The sequence below is a fragment of the Nycticebus coucang genome, chromosome 12, assembly GCF_027406575.1.
Source record: "Nycticebus coucang isolate mNycCou1 chromosome 12, mNycCou1.pri, whole genome shotgun sequence".
Classification (NCBI taxonomy): domain Eukaryota; kingdom Metazoa; phylum Chordata; class Mammalia; order Primates; family Lorisidae; genus Nycticebus; species Nycticebus coucang.
Window position 1 is genome coordinate 61,146,082 of NC_069791.1, and position 12,278 is coordinate 61,158,359.

General features: G+C 51.3%; 1 pseudogene; it reads left to right on the plus strand.

The window, feature by feature from the left end:
* Positions 1 to 2,633: 2,633 nt before the first annotated feature.
* LOC128561969 (endoribonuclease ZC3H12A-like) lies at positions 2,634 to 11,270 on the plus strand (annotated as a pseudogene).
* The last annotated feature ends 1,008 nt before the right edge of the window (positions 11,271 to 12,278 follow it).

Sequence of the window (12,278 nt, forward strand, 5' to 3'; positions counted from 1 at the left end):
CGGCCAGGTGCGGTGGCTCACGCCTGTAATCCCAGCACTCTGGGAGGCTGAGGCAGGTGGATCACCTAAACGCATGAATTCGAGACCAGCCTGAGCCAGAGTGAGACGCCCCCCATCTCTTTTTCTTTGCAGTTTTTGGCCGGGCCTGGGTTTGAACTTGCTACCTCTGGCATATGGGGCCAGTGCCCTACTCCTTTGAGCCACAGGCACTGCCTAGACCCCCCCATCTCTAAAAATAGCCAGGCATTGTGGTGGGTGCCTGTAGTTCCGCTACTCAGGAGGCTGAGGCAAGAAAGATCGCTTGAGCCCCAGAGTTTGAGTTTGCTGTGAGCTGTGACAATACAGTACTCTACAGAAGGTGACAAAGTGAGACTGTCTCAAAAAAAAAAAAAAAGCCAGGCGTTGTGGCGGACACCTGTAGTCCCAGCTACTCAGGAAGCTAAGGCAAGAGAATTGATTGAGCCCAAGAGTCTGAGGTTGCTGTGAGCTATGACTACATATCATTCTACAGGGGGGGATGACAAAGTGAGACTCTGTCTCAAAAAAATAAAAATAAAATCACACAGCTAATAAGCAGTGAACTAGGATTCAACTAGTTTGTTCAAAAGCACTTTTACTCCTAAGCCAGCTCTGCCGCTTCATTTAGTCCTCATCACAAGCCTACTAAATGGATTTCTCATCCTCTTTTAATGAAGAAAGCACTAAGTTAGTTGGGAGGCTGAGGCAAAAGAATCGCTTAAGCCCAGGCGGCGCCTGTGGCTCAGTGAGTAGGGCACCGGCCCCATATGAGGATGGCGGGTTCAAACCCAGCCCCGACCAAACTGCAACAAAAAAATAGCTGGGCATTGTGGCTGGGGTAGTCCCAGCTGCTTGGGAGGCTGAGGCAAGAGACTCACGTAAGCCCAAGAGTGAGCCGTGCGACGTCATGGCACTCTACCCAAGGGCAGTACAGTGAGGCTCTGTCTCTACAAAAAAAAAAAAAAGAATCATTTAAGGCCAAGAGTTTGAGGTTGCTGTGAGCTGTGACGTCACGGCACTCTACCCAGGGTGATAGCTTGAGACTCTGTCTCGGAAAGAAAATAGAAAGAAAGAAAGCAGGGTGGTGCCTGTGGCTCAAGGAGTAAGGCGCCAGTCCCATATGCCAGAGGTGGTGGATTCAAACCCAGCCCCGGTCAAAAACCACAAAAAAAAAAGAAAGCAGTAAGTTAGGTAACTTGCCTAAAGTGAGATAATTAATAATCTGGGAGCTGGGATTTGAACCTGCGTCTCTGACTCAAAGTCTGTTCCATGCTGATTCCTCATCTCTCCCAGATCTTTTACCTGGCAACACGGCCCAGGACTGTCTGGACCCAACATGGTCTATTAGCTTCATTCTGCTCCCATTTATCCCTCATCCCAAATTAGAAAATTTGCCTCTTAAGAGAAAGTGGGTTTTGATTTTACCTTTTTGCCCTGCAATGAGAAAAGCACAGGAGACAGAGCAGAGACAGCTGCTGGCACCAGACGTCTTGCGGAAGTGTTTGCACAGCGCTGGTTTTCAGTTGTTGCCCGCCTCCCTGGCTTCCAGGTCTCCGAGTGGGCGGTGAGTGTCCCCTCACCCCCAGGCTGCCCTGTTCAAATCTTTTCCCAGCCTTGACTTTTGTCCCAGTCACGCTAGCAACGTAGTAAACAGCCACCTGCCTGCCACCTGGGAAGAAGCAGCTTAGCGTGGCTGTGTGGCAACCTCCTCAGGGTTTGGTTCAAACCAACCTGTTTGAAGGTGCAGTGAGTGGAGAGAAAGTCTGGGAAGCTTCAGTGGTCACTAACTAAACAGAAAGAAAAACCAGCCGCCGGCACTGTCAACCTGCTCTTCCCCGCAGTGGCAGTGACCTGGCCTATTGCCTGGGTTTCTGAGAAGGCAGAAGCTCCTTACTGAAAGCAGGTAAGTGTCTTGTGTATGTATCAAGTTTAGAGTTGGTGGGAAAAGACTCTTTTAGCAAAGAAACCTTTTGGGAAGGGGAAGAGCAGACAGTGGGACAGGGTCTCATCTTATTTGCTACAGAGCAGGGTGGGAGGTGGACAGGAGAGATGGTCACCCCTGACGCTAGGCCATTCCAGGCAACATCTCACTTCTTGTCAGTCAGGAAGTGGCTCCTGGCTGCGTGGGGGGCTCAGCCCTGGGAGTGCTCTCCTTGCTGTGCTGTAAGAGGTGGGCGGGGTCACCAGGCTCATGTCTGAGGCCCCAGCAGGGGAAGAAATGAGAGCAGCTCTGTTGTAGAAACAACTATCTTGTGATGAGAGTGAGGCAAAGTCAGAGGCAGTAGCCCTGCTCCTGGATCGCCAATTCACTGGGTGCCTCCTGCACCTGGGGGCAGGGGCACAGCCCTGAGACTGACGGCTTTGATGGGAATGCGTGCAGGTCAGTAAACGAGAGGTGGTGACACCGGGTGCTAAGTGTGTAACTGAGTATTAAACGGAGTCACAGGAGAGGGCTCCTGGCTGTGATTTGAGGAACTTCAGAAAGGCCAGTGCGAGGGAGTGACACCTGCGCTGAAGCACAAAGAACAGTTTGTAATTTATGAGGTGTGGGTGGGGAAGAGTGTCCCAGGGGAAAGGGACAGTCTGTGCAGGGCGTAGGTGCAGGACTGTGACATATGTCCAGAGGTGGTCAGGGGGTGGAGCAGGATCTGTTCTGGGAGGAGCCGGAAGGCAGTGAAGCCCTTGCCTGGACCCGTCCTTCCCCACATGGACAGCGGTTTTCAGGGAGCGGGCTGGAGGCTATTGGGTACTCCAAGGGACAATCTGGGGGTAACCTGGCAGTGGCTGCTGGCAGGGGAAAGCCCGAGTCACAGAAGTTGAAGGAATGGAATGTTTTAAGATGGGAAAAATAGAAAGGTGTGATCCAAGGAGCTTGGAAAACCCTGCTGCTTGGTCCCTGTGGGTCACTAAGTAGAATCATTTCTCTAAATAGTTATGTCTCCTTCAAAATAGGATCCTGAGGATCAGTGTATTAAGAATCACTTTTCAGGGCAGTGCCTGTGGCTCAGTGAGTAGGGCACCGGCCCCATATACCAAGAGTGGTGGGTTCAAACCCGGCCCCAGGCAAACTGCAACCAAAAAATAGCTGGGCGTTGTGGCGGGCGCCTGTAGTCCCAGCTACTCGGGAGGCTGAGGCAAGAGAATCGCCTAAGCCCAGAACTTGGAGGTTGCTGTGAGCTGTGTGATGCCATGGCACTCTACTGAAGGCGATAAAGTGAGACTGTCTCTTTAAAAAAAAACAGAATCACTTTTCAATTTTCTGTACTTTCTGAACTTTTTTTTTTTTTTGGAGACAGTCTCACTCTTGTTGCCCCTATAGAGAGCTGTGATGTCACAGCTCACAGCATCCTCAAACCCTCAAAATAACCACAATGCCTGGTTATTTTTTAGAGATAGGGTCTCACACTTGTTCAGGCTGATCTCGAACCTGTGAGCTCAGGCAATCCATCCACCTCAGCCTCCTAGAGTGCTAGGATTACGGGCATGAGCCCCCTGCACCTGGCCCCAACCCACCTTTGCAGCCTGTTTGCCACAGTTCACGCTCAGGCCTCCTTCCCCTTCTTCTCCTTTAAAATGTTCTCTACTCTCTAAGGGCCCCTTCTCATTTCTTCTTCAGGCAGGTAAGTGTCCTTGCACCACTCTGAATAGTGACCTTGCACAACTCTGAATCCTTACAGCACTCACTGCCTAAGCTACTCAATTACTATTAAATGGAATTTGAGGGTTTTTTTTTCCTTTGAGACAAAGTTTCACTTTGTCAACCTCAGTAGAGTGCTGTGGCATCACAGCTCACAGCAACCTCCAACTCTTGGGCTCAAGTGATCCTCTTCCCTCAGCCTCCCAAGTAGCTGGGACTACAGGCACCCGCCACAAAGCCCGGCTACTTTTAGATACAAGGTCTCACTCTGGCTCAGGCTGGTCTTAAACTTATGAGCTCAGGCGATCCACCTGCCTCGGCCTCCCAGAGTGCTAGGATTACAGGCGTGAGCCACTGTGCCTGTGCCGAATTTGAGGGTTTTATTAAAAATATGCTCATTAGTTAAGGACTTTTTGGTTAACGAGTTATAAAAACTAGTGTGAGACAGGAAGTCAGTTCCTTAGAAGGACAGTTGGACAGGACATCCCTGGGGACGAAGTGGGTCCCTGTGCAATCGGGTGTTAAGGCACCACCGGATATCTCTCCTGTCTTTCCTTGTCTCTGTGGGTCTGATTTATTAATTTCTACACATCATCTGTTTCCCAAATCCTGTGACAAGTTTGGGTTAGGGCCTATGTTTATACATTACAGATAAAAACTCCTTGAAAGAGGTCATATACTCCCCCTTTTTTTTTTTTTTTTTTTTTTTTTTTTTTGCGGTTTCTTTTGGCCAGGGCTAGGTTTGAACCCACCACCTCCGGCATATGGGGCCGGAGCCTTACCCCTTTGAGCTACAGGCACCGCCCTATATATACTCCCCTTTAAAACTCCTGTGAGGGTGGTGCCTGTGAGCTGGTGGGTTGCCCAGCCCTGGCCAAAAACTGCAAAAAAAAAAAAAAAACCTGTGGAAGGGATTGAATAACCTAACTTAGGGCAAGTACCCCTCCCTAGGTAATAATCAAAGCTGGAGTGGAGCTACATCTTAAGAGCCTGGCAGTTCCCACACAACCAACTAGAATAGAAAGGAGGAAAAGGCAGTTCCTGGGAAGAGGGTAGTGAGGAGATGTGGTAATGATTCCCTACATGCCACCTTCCAAAGCCTATGAATATGGAAACATAGACCATTGCCCATACACCCATATTTCTTCTTCCTAAAAAGGTCCAATTATCACATGTAAAATTGTAAATGCACTTGTCTTTCCAATGTAAAATAGCTCAGTATCATGACTGGATTCTGCATCCAAAGGAAATGACTTCTGTTTTCCAAGTGACTTTCATTATTTTCCATCTTTTTCCATGTTGGTTCCAAAGAATTCCAGAAGTGGCACTTGATGATTCTGCACCCCAGGACTTACCTGATTGGTCTTAACTACCCAGCACACTCCCAACACTCTGTTTTTCCTAAATCCCATTTAGAAAAGAAGGTAGGAGAAATACTATCCATTGGCAAATAGTCTATAAAGCACAGAGTAAACCTAAGTGACAGACTAGATAATCTACCAGTGGTCCTCCTGCTCTTTGAATTCCTCAGCCATGTGGTGAGTGCCTCTGTCAGACAGATGGCAGCCTCAGGCCAGGTTGCCCAGGATCCTTCAGGCCTGTGGTAGGGTGGGCTGTAGCACTTTAGAAGTCTACTTCTGCAGGGCACTTGAGCCTGTAATCCTGCCACTCTGGGAGGCCAAGGTGGGTAGATTGCTTAAGCTCAGGAGTTCAAGATCAACCTGAGCAAGAGTGAGACCCCATCTCTACTACAAATAGCAAAATTAGCCAGGCATTGTGGCAGGCACCTATAGTCCTAGCTACTCAGGAAGTTGAAGCAGGAGAATCTCTTGAGCCCAAGAGTTTGAGGCTGCTGTGAGCTATGAAGCCATAGCACAGAGTGACAGAGTGAGACTCTTGTTTTATTTTACCCCTGTGGCTCAGTGGGTAGGGCGCCGCCCCATATACCGAAGGTGGCGGGTTCAAACCCAGCCTCGGACAAACTGCAACAAAAAAATAGCCGGGCATTGTGGCAGGTGCCTATAGTCCCAGCTACTCGGGAGGCTGAGGCAAGAGAATCGCCTAAGCCCAGGTGTTGGAGGTTGCTGTGAGCTGTGACCCCGTAGCACTCTACTGAGGGTGATAAAGTAAGACTGTCTCTACAAAAATAAATAAATAAAATAAAACAAAAATAAAATAAACAATAAAAAATAGAATAAAATAAAGTCTACTCCTATCTGGAGAATCAGTAGGATTTAGATTCTGTGAAGACAGAGTCTTGTTTTTCCCCTAGCTGCATCCCTGCTGCCTAGAACTGTGGCTGACATACAGGAGGCACTCAACAAATATTTGTAGAGTAGCTAACACGTAGGTGTATGGAAGGCCTTAGGGACAGAGCAATTATGGGCTCTATGCCAGGTTGGGGGATTGCGAGGTGATATGACTCCTTTAAAACCTTGGCTGGCTCTCAGTTTCCTTTTCGTTGACTCTATTGACTAATACATTTACCAGTGCCAGAAAAATCTTGTCAAGTCATAAACTTTGATTACCCAAAGCTGCTAAAGGGAACTTCTGAGGCTGGGATGATAGTGGCTTGGCACAGTGTCAGGCGGTGAGGCTGGGTGATCTGAAACGCACACCCTGTACTAGGCAAATGCTCCTCATGGCTGGAGACGCTCTCACACATCTCTCTAGTGTCAGTGCCATGGAGTGGCCCTGGGATCAGGGTGTCCCTAAGTTCTCTGGCTTTTTTTTTTTTTTTTTTGTGGAGACAGAGTCTCACTTTATGGCCCTCAGTAGAGTGCTTTGGCCTCACACAGCTCACAGCAACCTCCAACTCCTGGGCTTAAGCAATTCTCTTGCCTCAGCCTCCCGAGTAGCTGGGACTACAGGCACCTGCCACAATGCCCGGCTATTTTTTTGTTGTAGTTGTCATTGTTGTTTGACAGGCCCAGGCTGGATTTGATCGAACCCGCCAGCTCCGGTGTATGTGGCTGGCCCCTTAGACACTTGAGCTACAGCACCAAGCCTCTGGCATCTCTTAAACGCCCCTATTCCAGTAGTCAGGGAACCACAATTTTGAAAATAGTAATTCTAGAAATAGCAGGGAATATGGTTTCGAGGGCAGCTGCAGTGTTCTCAAGTTTGGACTCTCTGGCTTCAGACAGAAAGGGTTGTGTCCAGTAAGGTCAAGATGGTGACCAAGAATTAGAGCACATCTTCCTCTCATAACAACTTATTAAATATCTCAAAGAGAAGCCAACGACACTTTAATTTCCTGACATTTTGCTATCAAGTCTGCTAAAGCTCCAGTTTTTGGAGGCACATAGTTTGAGCTTCAAGGACAACAGATGTGGGGACAGCGGCCGGCCGCCCCTGGGGCCGTCTCCCAGGACCTGCTCTCCTCCCTCCCCTGCCCTGCTTCCGCACGTCACTGTCGGTAACACCACCTGCCAGGTCAGTATAAAGGGGTCTCCGGCCCAGACTTGGCCCCATGAGACACCGCCGGCTGCGGCTGGCACTCAGCGAAGAGCTGTGACCAGTGCCTCCCAGCAGTCTGAGCTATAAGTGGCCCCTGTGAAGAGAGGCCCACTCCCACCATGAGTCTGTGGGAACTTGAAGACAGCCACAGCTGTCAGGGCACCCCCACTCGGCTCCGAAGCACCCTGCTGAGGAGGCTTCGGAGCTGCAGATGAAAGTGGACTTCTTCCGGAAGCTGGGCTATTCGTCCACTGAGATCCACAGTGCCTTGCAGAAGCTGGGGGTGCAGGCAGATAGCAACACAGTGCTGGGCGAGCTGGTGAAGCACAGGTCGGCCACTGAGCGGGAGCGCCAGGCCTCACCGGACCACTGCCCCCCACCCCTCTGGTCGCCCCGGGTGGGGGCACCCCCAAGACTCCCACCCTGGAGCCCTCACTCCCAGAGGAGGACAAGGAGGGCAATGACTTCAGGCCTGTGGTCATCGACGGGAGCAATGTGGCCATGAGCCATGGAAACAAGGAGGTCTTCTCCTGCCGGGGCATCTTGCTGGCAGTGAACTGGTTTCTAGAGCGAGGACACACAGACATCCACTGTATTTGTGCCATCCTGGAGGAAGGAGCAGCCACGACCCAATGTGCCCATCACAGACCAGCACATCCTGTGGGAACTAGAGAAGAAGATGATACTGGTGTTCACACCATCGCGGCATGTGGGTAGCAAGCGAGTGGTCTGCTACGATGACAGATTCATTGTGAAGCTGGCCTTTGAGTCTGACGGGATCGTGGTCTCCAACGACACATATCGTGACCTCCAGGGTGAGCGCCAGGAGTGGAAGGGCTTCCTTGAGAAGCGGATGCTCATGTACTCCTTCGTCAATGACAAGTTCATGCCCCCGATGACCCCTTGGGCTGGCATGGGCCCAGCCTGGACAACTTCCTGCGTAAGAAACCACTCACTTCTGAGCATAGGAAGCAACCGTGTCCCTACAGGAGGAAATGCACCTATGGGGTCAAGTGCCGAATCTTCCACCTGGAGCGGCCAAGCCGCCCCCAGTGCTCTGTGGCTGATGACCTCCGTGCCAACGCCCTCCTCTCACCTCCGAGGGCCCTGAGCAAGCACAGAAGTGGCCAGCGGTCTCCACCTTCACCTCAGTCTGACTGAGGTGTAACTACACCTCTGTAACTACACAGAGTGAGCAGTGCAGCCTGGATAGGAAGAAGCTGGGAGCTCAAGCATCCCCAGTGCCCCGCCAGGAAGGGCCAGCATAGACCTTCACTCTATCAGACAGGAGCCACCCACCCAGTGGGGGCAGTGGCAGCAGCTTTGGGCCCATGGACTGGTTCCCATAGACCCTGGACTCACTCCCATATACCTCCCACAATTGCCTGGATTCAGGCATTGGCTCCCTGGAGAGCCAGATGTCAGAACTGTGGGGGATTCGAGGAGGAAGCTCTGGTGAGCCAGGACCACCCCAGGGCCCTTATGCTGGCTACACCCACTATGGATCTGAGCTTCCAGCCACTCCGGCCTTCTCTGCCTTTGGACAGGCCGTGGGTGCTGACCACTTCGGGGTCCCTGCCGACTACGCACCCCGGCTACCAGCCTTTCCACCTCGGGAGTACTGGTCTGAGCCGTACCCACTGCCACCACCCACCCAGGTCTTTCAGGAGCCCAGGTGCTAAGCCCAGGGGCTGGTGGGGGGGTCCATGGGGGAGGGCAGGCAGCCTGGCCAAGGAGCAGGCCAGTGTGTACACCAAGCTGTGTGGTGTCTTCCCCCCACACCTGGTGAAGGCCGTGATGGGGCGCTTCCCACAGCTCCTGGACCCCCAGCAGCTGGCTGCCGAAATCCTTTCCAACAAGTCCCAGCACCCCAATGAGTAAGCCTCAAGCAGCCCCGAGGCTTACCCTGGAGGCTGGAGAGAGGGAGGAGTAAAGTAGGGAGTGAACCCACAAACCAAAGATACTGTAGGATTGGTTCTGGCCCATGCAGCCCCCTAGCTGTCGGCCTGAGTGGGTGAGAAGTGATCACCCTGTTGATACATATTGTATCTCTGTAGTTTAAGGAGATGCTACCAGTAAAGTCAGTCCGTGGCTGAGGCCCAAACCCTCTTTTCTCTCAGATGGTGGGGAGGGAGGTGGGGGGAGCAGAGACCTGGGCTGCGGACCCTGTGTGCCACCCCCCCACCTCCACTCTACACCCGGGATGCCAGCGTGGGCTGGCTAGTTGGGCACTGTGTGCCTGCCCTCCAAGGGCCCCCTACACCAATGAGGCCTCCTGAGTGTTCCTGCTGGGCACAAGGCTTCATGTTAGTAAGCAAGATGCTTCTTAATAACCCACCTTCCACCCCCTCTATTCACCTGTCCCATCGCCCCTGCTGAGGGTCAGGGGCCCTCTGTCTCTACCCTTTATTCTCTCCCTTACTCTGTACTGAGAGTCATCGCACCCATCTCCAAGGATGGGGGCATATGTATATGTTTATGCAAGGTGTATATTTTCAACATTTTAAGTGGAAAGTCTGTAACATCAATAAGTACAATCAAGGTGAGCCCTTGTAAAAAAAAAGAAAGAGAGACAACAGATGTGGGCAGGTACGGTGGCTCATGCCTGTAATCCTAGCACTCTGGGAGGCCTAGGCGGGTGGATTGCTTGAGCTCAGGAGTTGAAGGCCAGCCTGAGCAACAGCAGACTCCATCTCTAAAAATAGCCAAATGGGCTTGGCGCCTGTACCTCAAGCAGCTAAGGTGCCAGCCACATACACCAGAGCTGGCAGGTTCGAATCCAGCCCGGGCCTGCCAAACAACAATGACAACTACAACCAAAAAATAGCCTGTGGCTCAAAGGAGTAGGGCGCCAGCCCCATATGCTGGAGGTGGCAGGTTCAAACCCAGCCCTGGCCAAAAACTGCAAAAAAGAAATAAATAAATAACCCATTGTTGTGACGGGCATCTGTAGCCCCAGCTAGGTGGGAGGCTGAGGCAAGAGAATCGCTTAAGCCCAGGAGTTGGAGGTTGCTGTGAGCTGTGATGCCACGGCACTCTACCCAGGGTGACAGCTTAAGGCTCTGTCTCAAAAAAATAAATGAATGATAGATGTTGTAGTGGGAGCCTGTAGTCCCAGCTACTCAGGAGGCTGAGGCATTGAGGTTGATGTGAGCTGTGAGCTGGGACGCCACGGCACTCTGCGCAAGGTGACAGAGTGAGACTGTCTCAAAAAAAAAGAAAAAAAGAGCGATGACATGATACTGCACAAGAACTACTAGCTTCCCAACCTGGGATGGGGGTCTCCATCACTTGTGCCCTCTCTCAGCTGGTTCCATATTTTGGAGTCTTTCATTTCAGATAGTCTAGTGAAAATAACACTATTTTCAGAACCCAATTCTAGCAAGTTAAGCAATAAGGTCAATTTACTAACAGGGGCATTGTGACAGGGGACATTGCGGCCAGTGCCTGAAGTCCCAGCTATTCCCAGGCCTAGAAAGGAGCATCGTTTGAGCCCAGGAGTTCAAGGTTACAGAGAGTTATGATCCAGCTACTGCCCTTCAGCCTGGGCAGAGTGAGAACTTATCTCTTAAAAAAAAAAAAAACATTATTGGCTCAGCGCCTGTAGCTCAAGCAGCTAAGGCATCAGCCACATACACCTGAGCTGGCGGGTTCGAATCCAGCCCGGGCCTGCCAAACAACAATGATGGCTGCAACCAAAAAATAGCCAGGCGTTGTGGCGGGTGCCTGTAATCCCAGCTACTTGGGAGGTGGAGGCAGGAGAATCGCTTGAGCCCGAGAATTGGAGTTTGCTGTGAGCTGTGATGCCACAGCCTCTACCCAGGGCAACAGCTTGAGACTGTCTTAAAAAACAAACAAACAACCAACAACAAAAAAAAACATTACTGACAGGACAGTTAAGCATCTCACAAAATCCAAGGGCAGGAATGCAACTGGCATTCAGAAATGAATTAGATGGGCGGTGCCTGTGACTCAGTCGGTAGGGTGCTGGCCCCATATGCCGAGGGTGGCGGGTTCAAACCTGGCCCCGGCCAAACTGCAACAAAAAAATAGCCGGGCGTTGTGGCAGGCGCCTGTAGTCCCAGCTGCTCGGGAGGCTGAGGCAAGAGAATCGCTTAAGCCCAGGAGTTGGAGGTTGTTGTGAGCTGAGTGATGCCATGGCACTCTACCGAGGGCCATAAAGTGAGACTCTGTCTCTACAAAAAAAAAAAAAAGAAAGAAATGAATTAGGAGGGATTTAACCACTTCAGGAATGTCTCACGTTTCTGAGTCTTTCTCTGCAGACCAGCTTCTCTCCTTACAAGAGGTTGCTGTGAGCTGTGGAGGAGATACAAGTTTTACCTATTATAGGTCGTCGCACCACACGACCAGTCCATCCTTCCAGTTTCTTGGATCAGAAACTGCCATGCTCCATCACTGTGTCCTGGCGCTCCTGCCTGCATCGCTGCACTAACTCAGAGGTCTCCCTGCTTTTGTCTTTCACCCTCTGTTGTCTGTTCTCAGCCCCCCAAAGTGAGCCTCTCCAGAGCATGGCATGGCAAGCCTCAGCGCCAGACTCTTCCTCTGCATCTCTCTCTTTTTTTTTTTTTTTTGCAGTTTTTGGCCAGGGCTGGGTTTGAACTAGCCACCTCTGGTATATGGGGCCAGCGCCCTACTCCTTGAGCCATAGGCACCGCCCCTCTGCATCTCTTTATTCAGAAAAAATGCCAAAGCCCCTAGGAGGCCTTCTCTGGTCAGCCCACCAGGAACTCTCTGACTTCTCTGCCAAACTCACCCTTGCTGTGCATCGGCCCTCAGGCCAGACTCTGCACAGCAACAGCCCCCCTCACCCCACAGAGTCCCCAGGCTTCCCCTACTGGCATTTCCTCCCCTCTTCCCTTCTGAATTCTCTCTCCACAGTACTTACCACTCTGCTCGCCTCAGGACTGACTTATCTCATTCGTCATCTGTCTCCTCCTCCGGAGTCTCAGTGCCTGAGAGCTGGAATTTTATTTTATTTTATTTCTTTATTTTTTTGAGACAGAGTTTCATTTTGTCTCCCTCCGTAGAGTGCAGTGGTGTCACAGCTCATAGCAACTTCAAACTCTTGGGCTCAAGCGATTCTCTTGCCTCGGCCTCCATGACACCCAGCTATTTTTAGAGATGAGGTTTTGCTCTTGCTGAG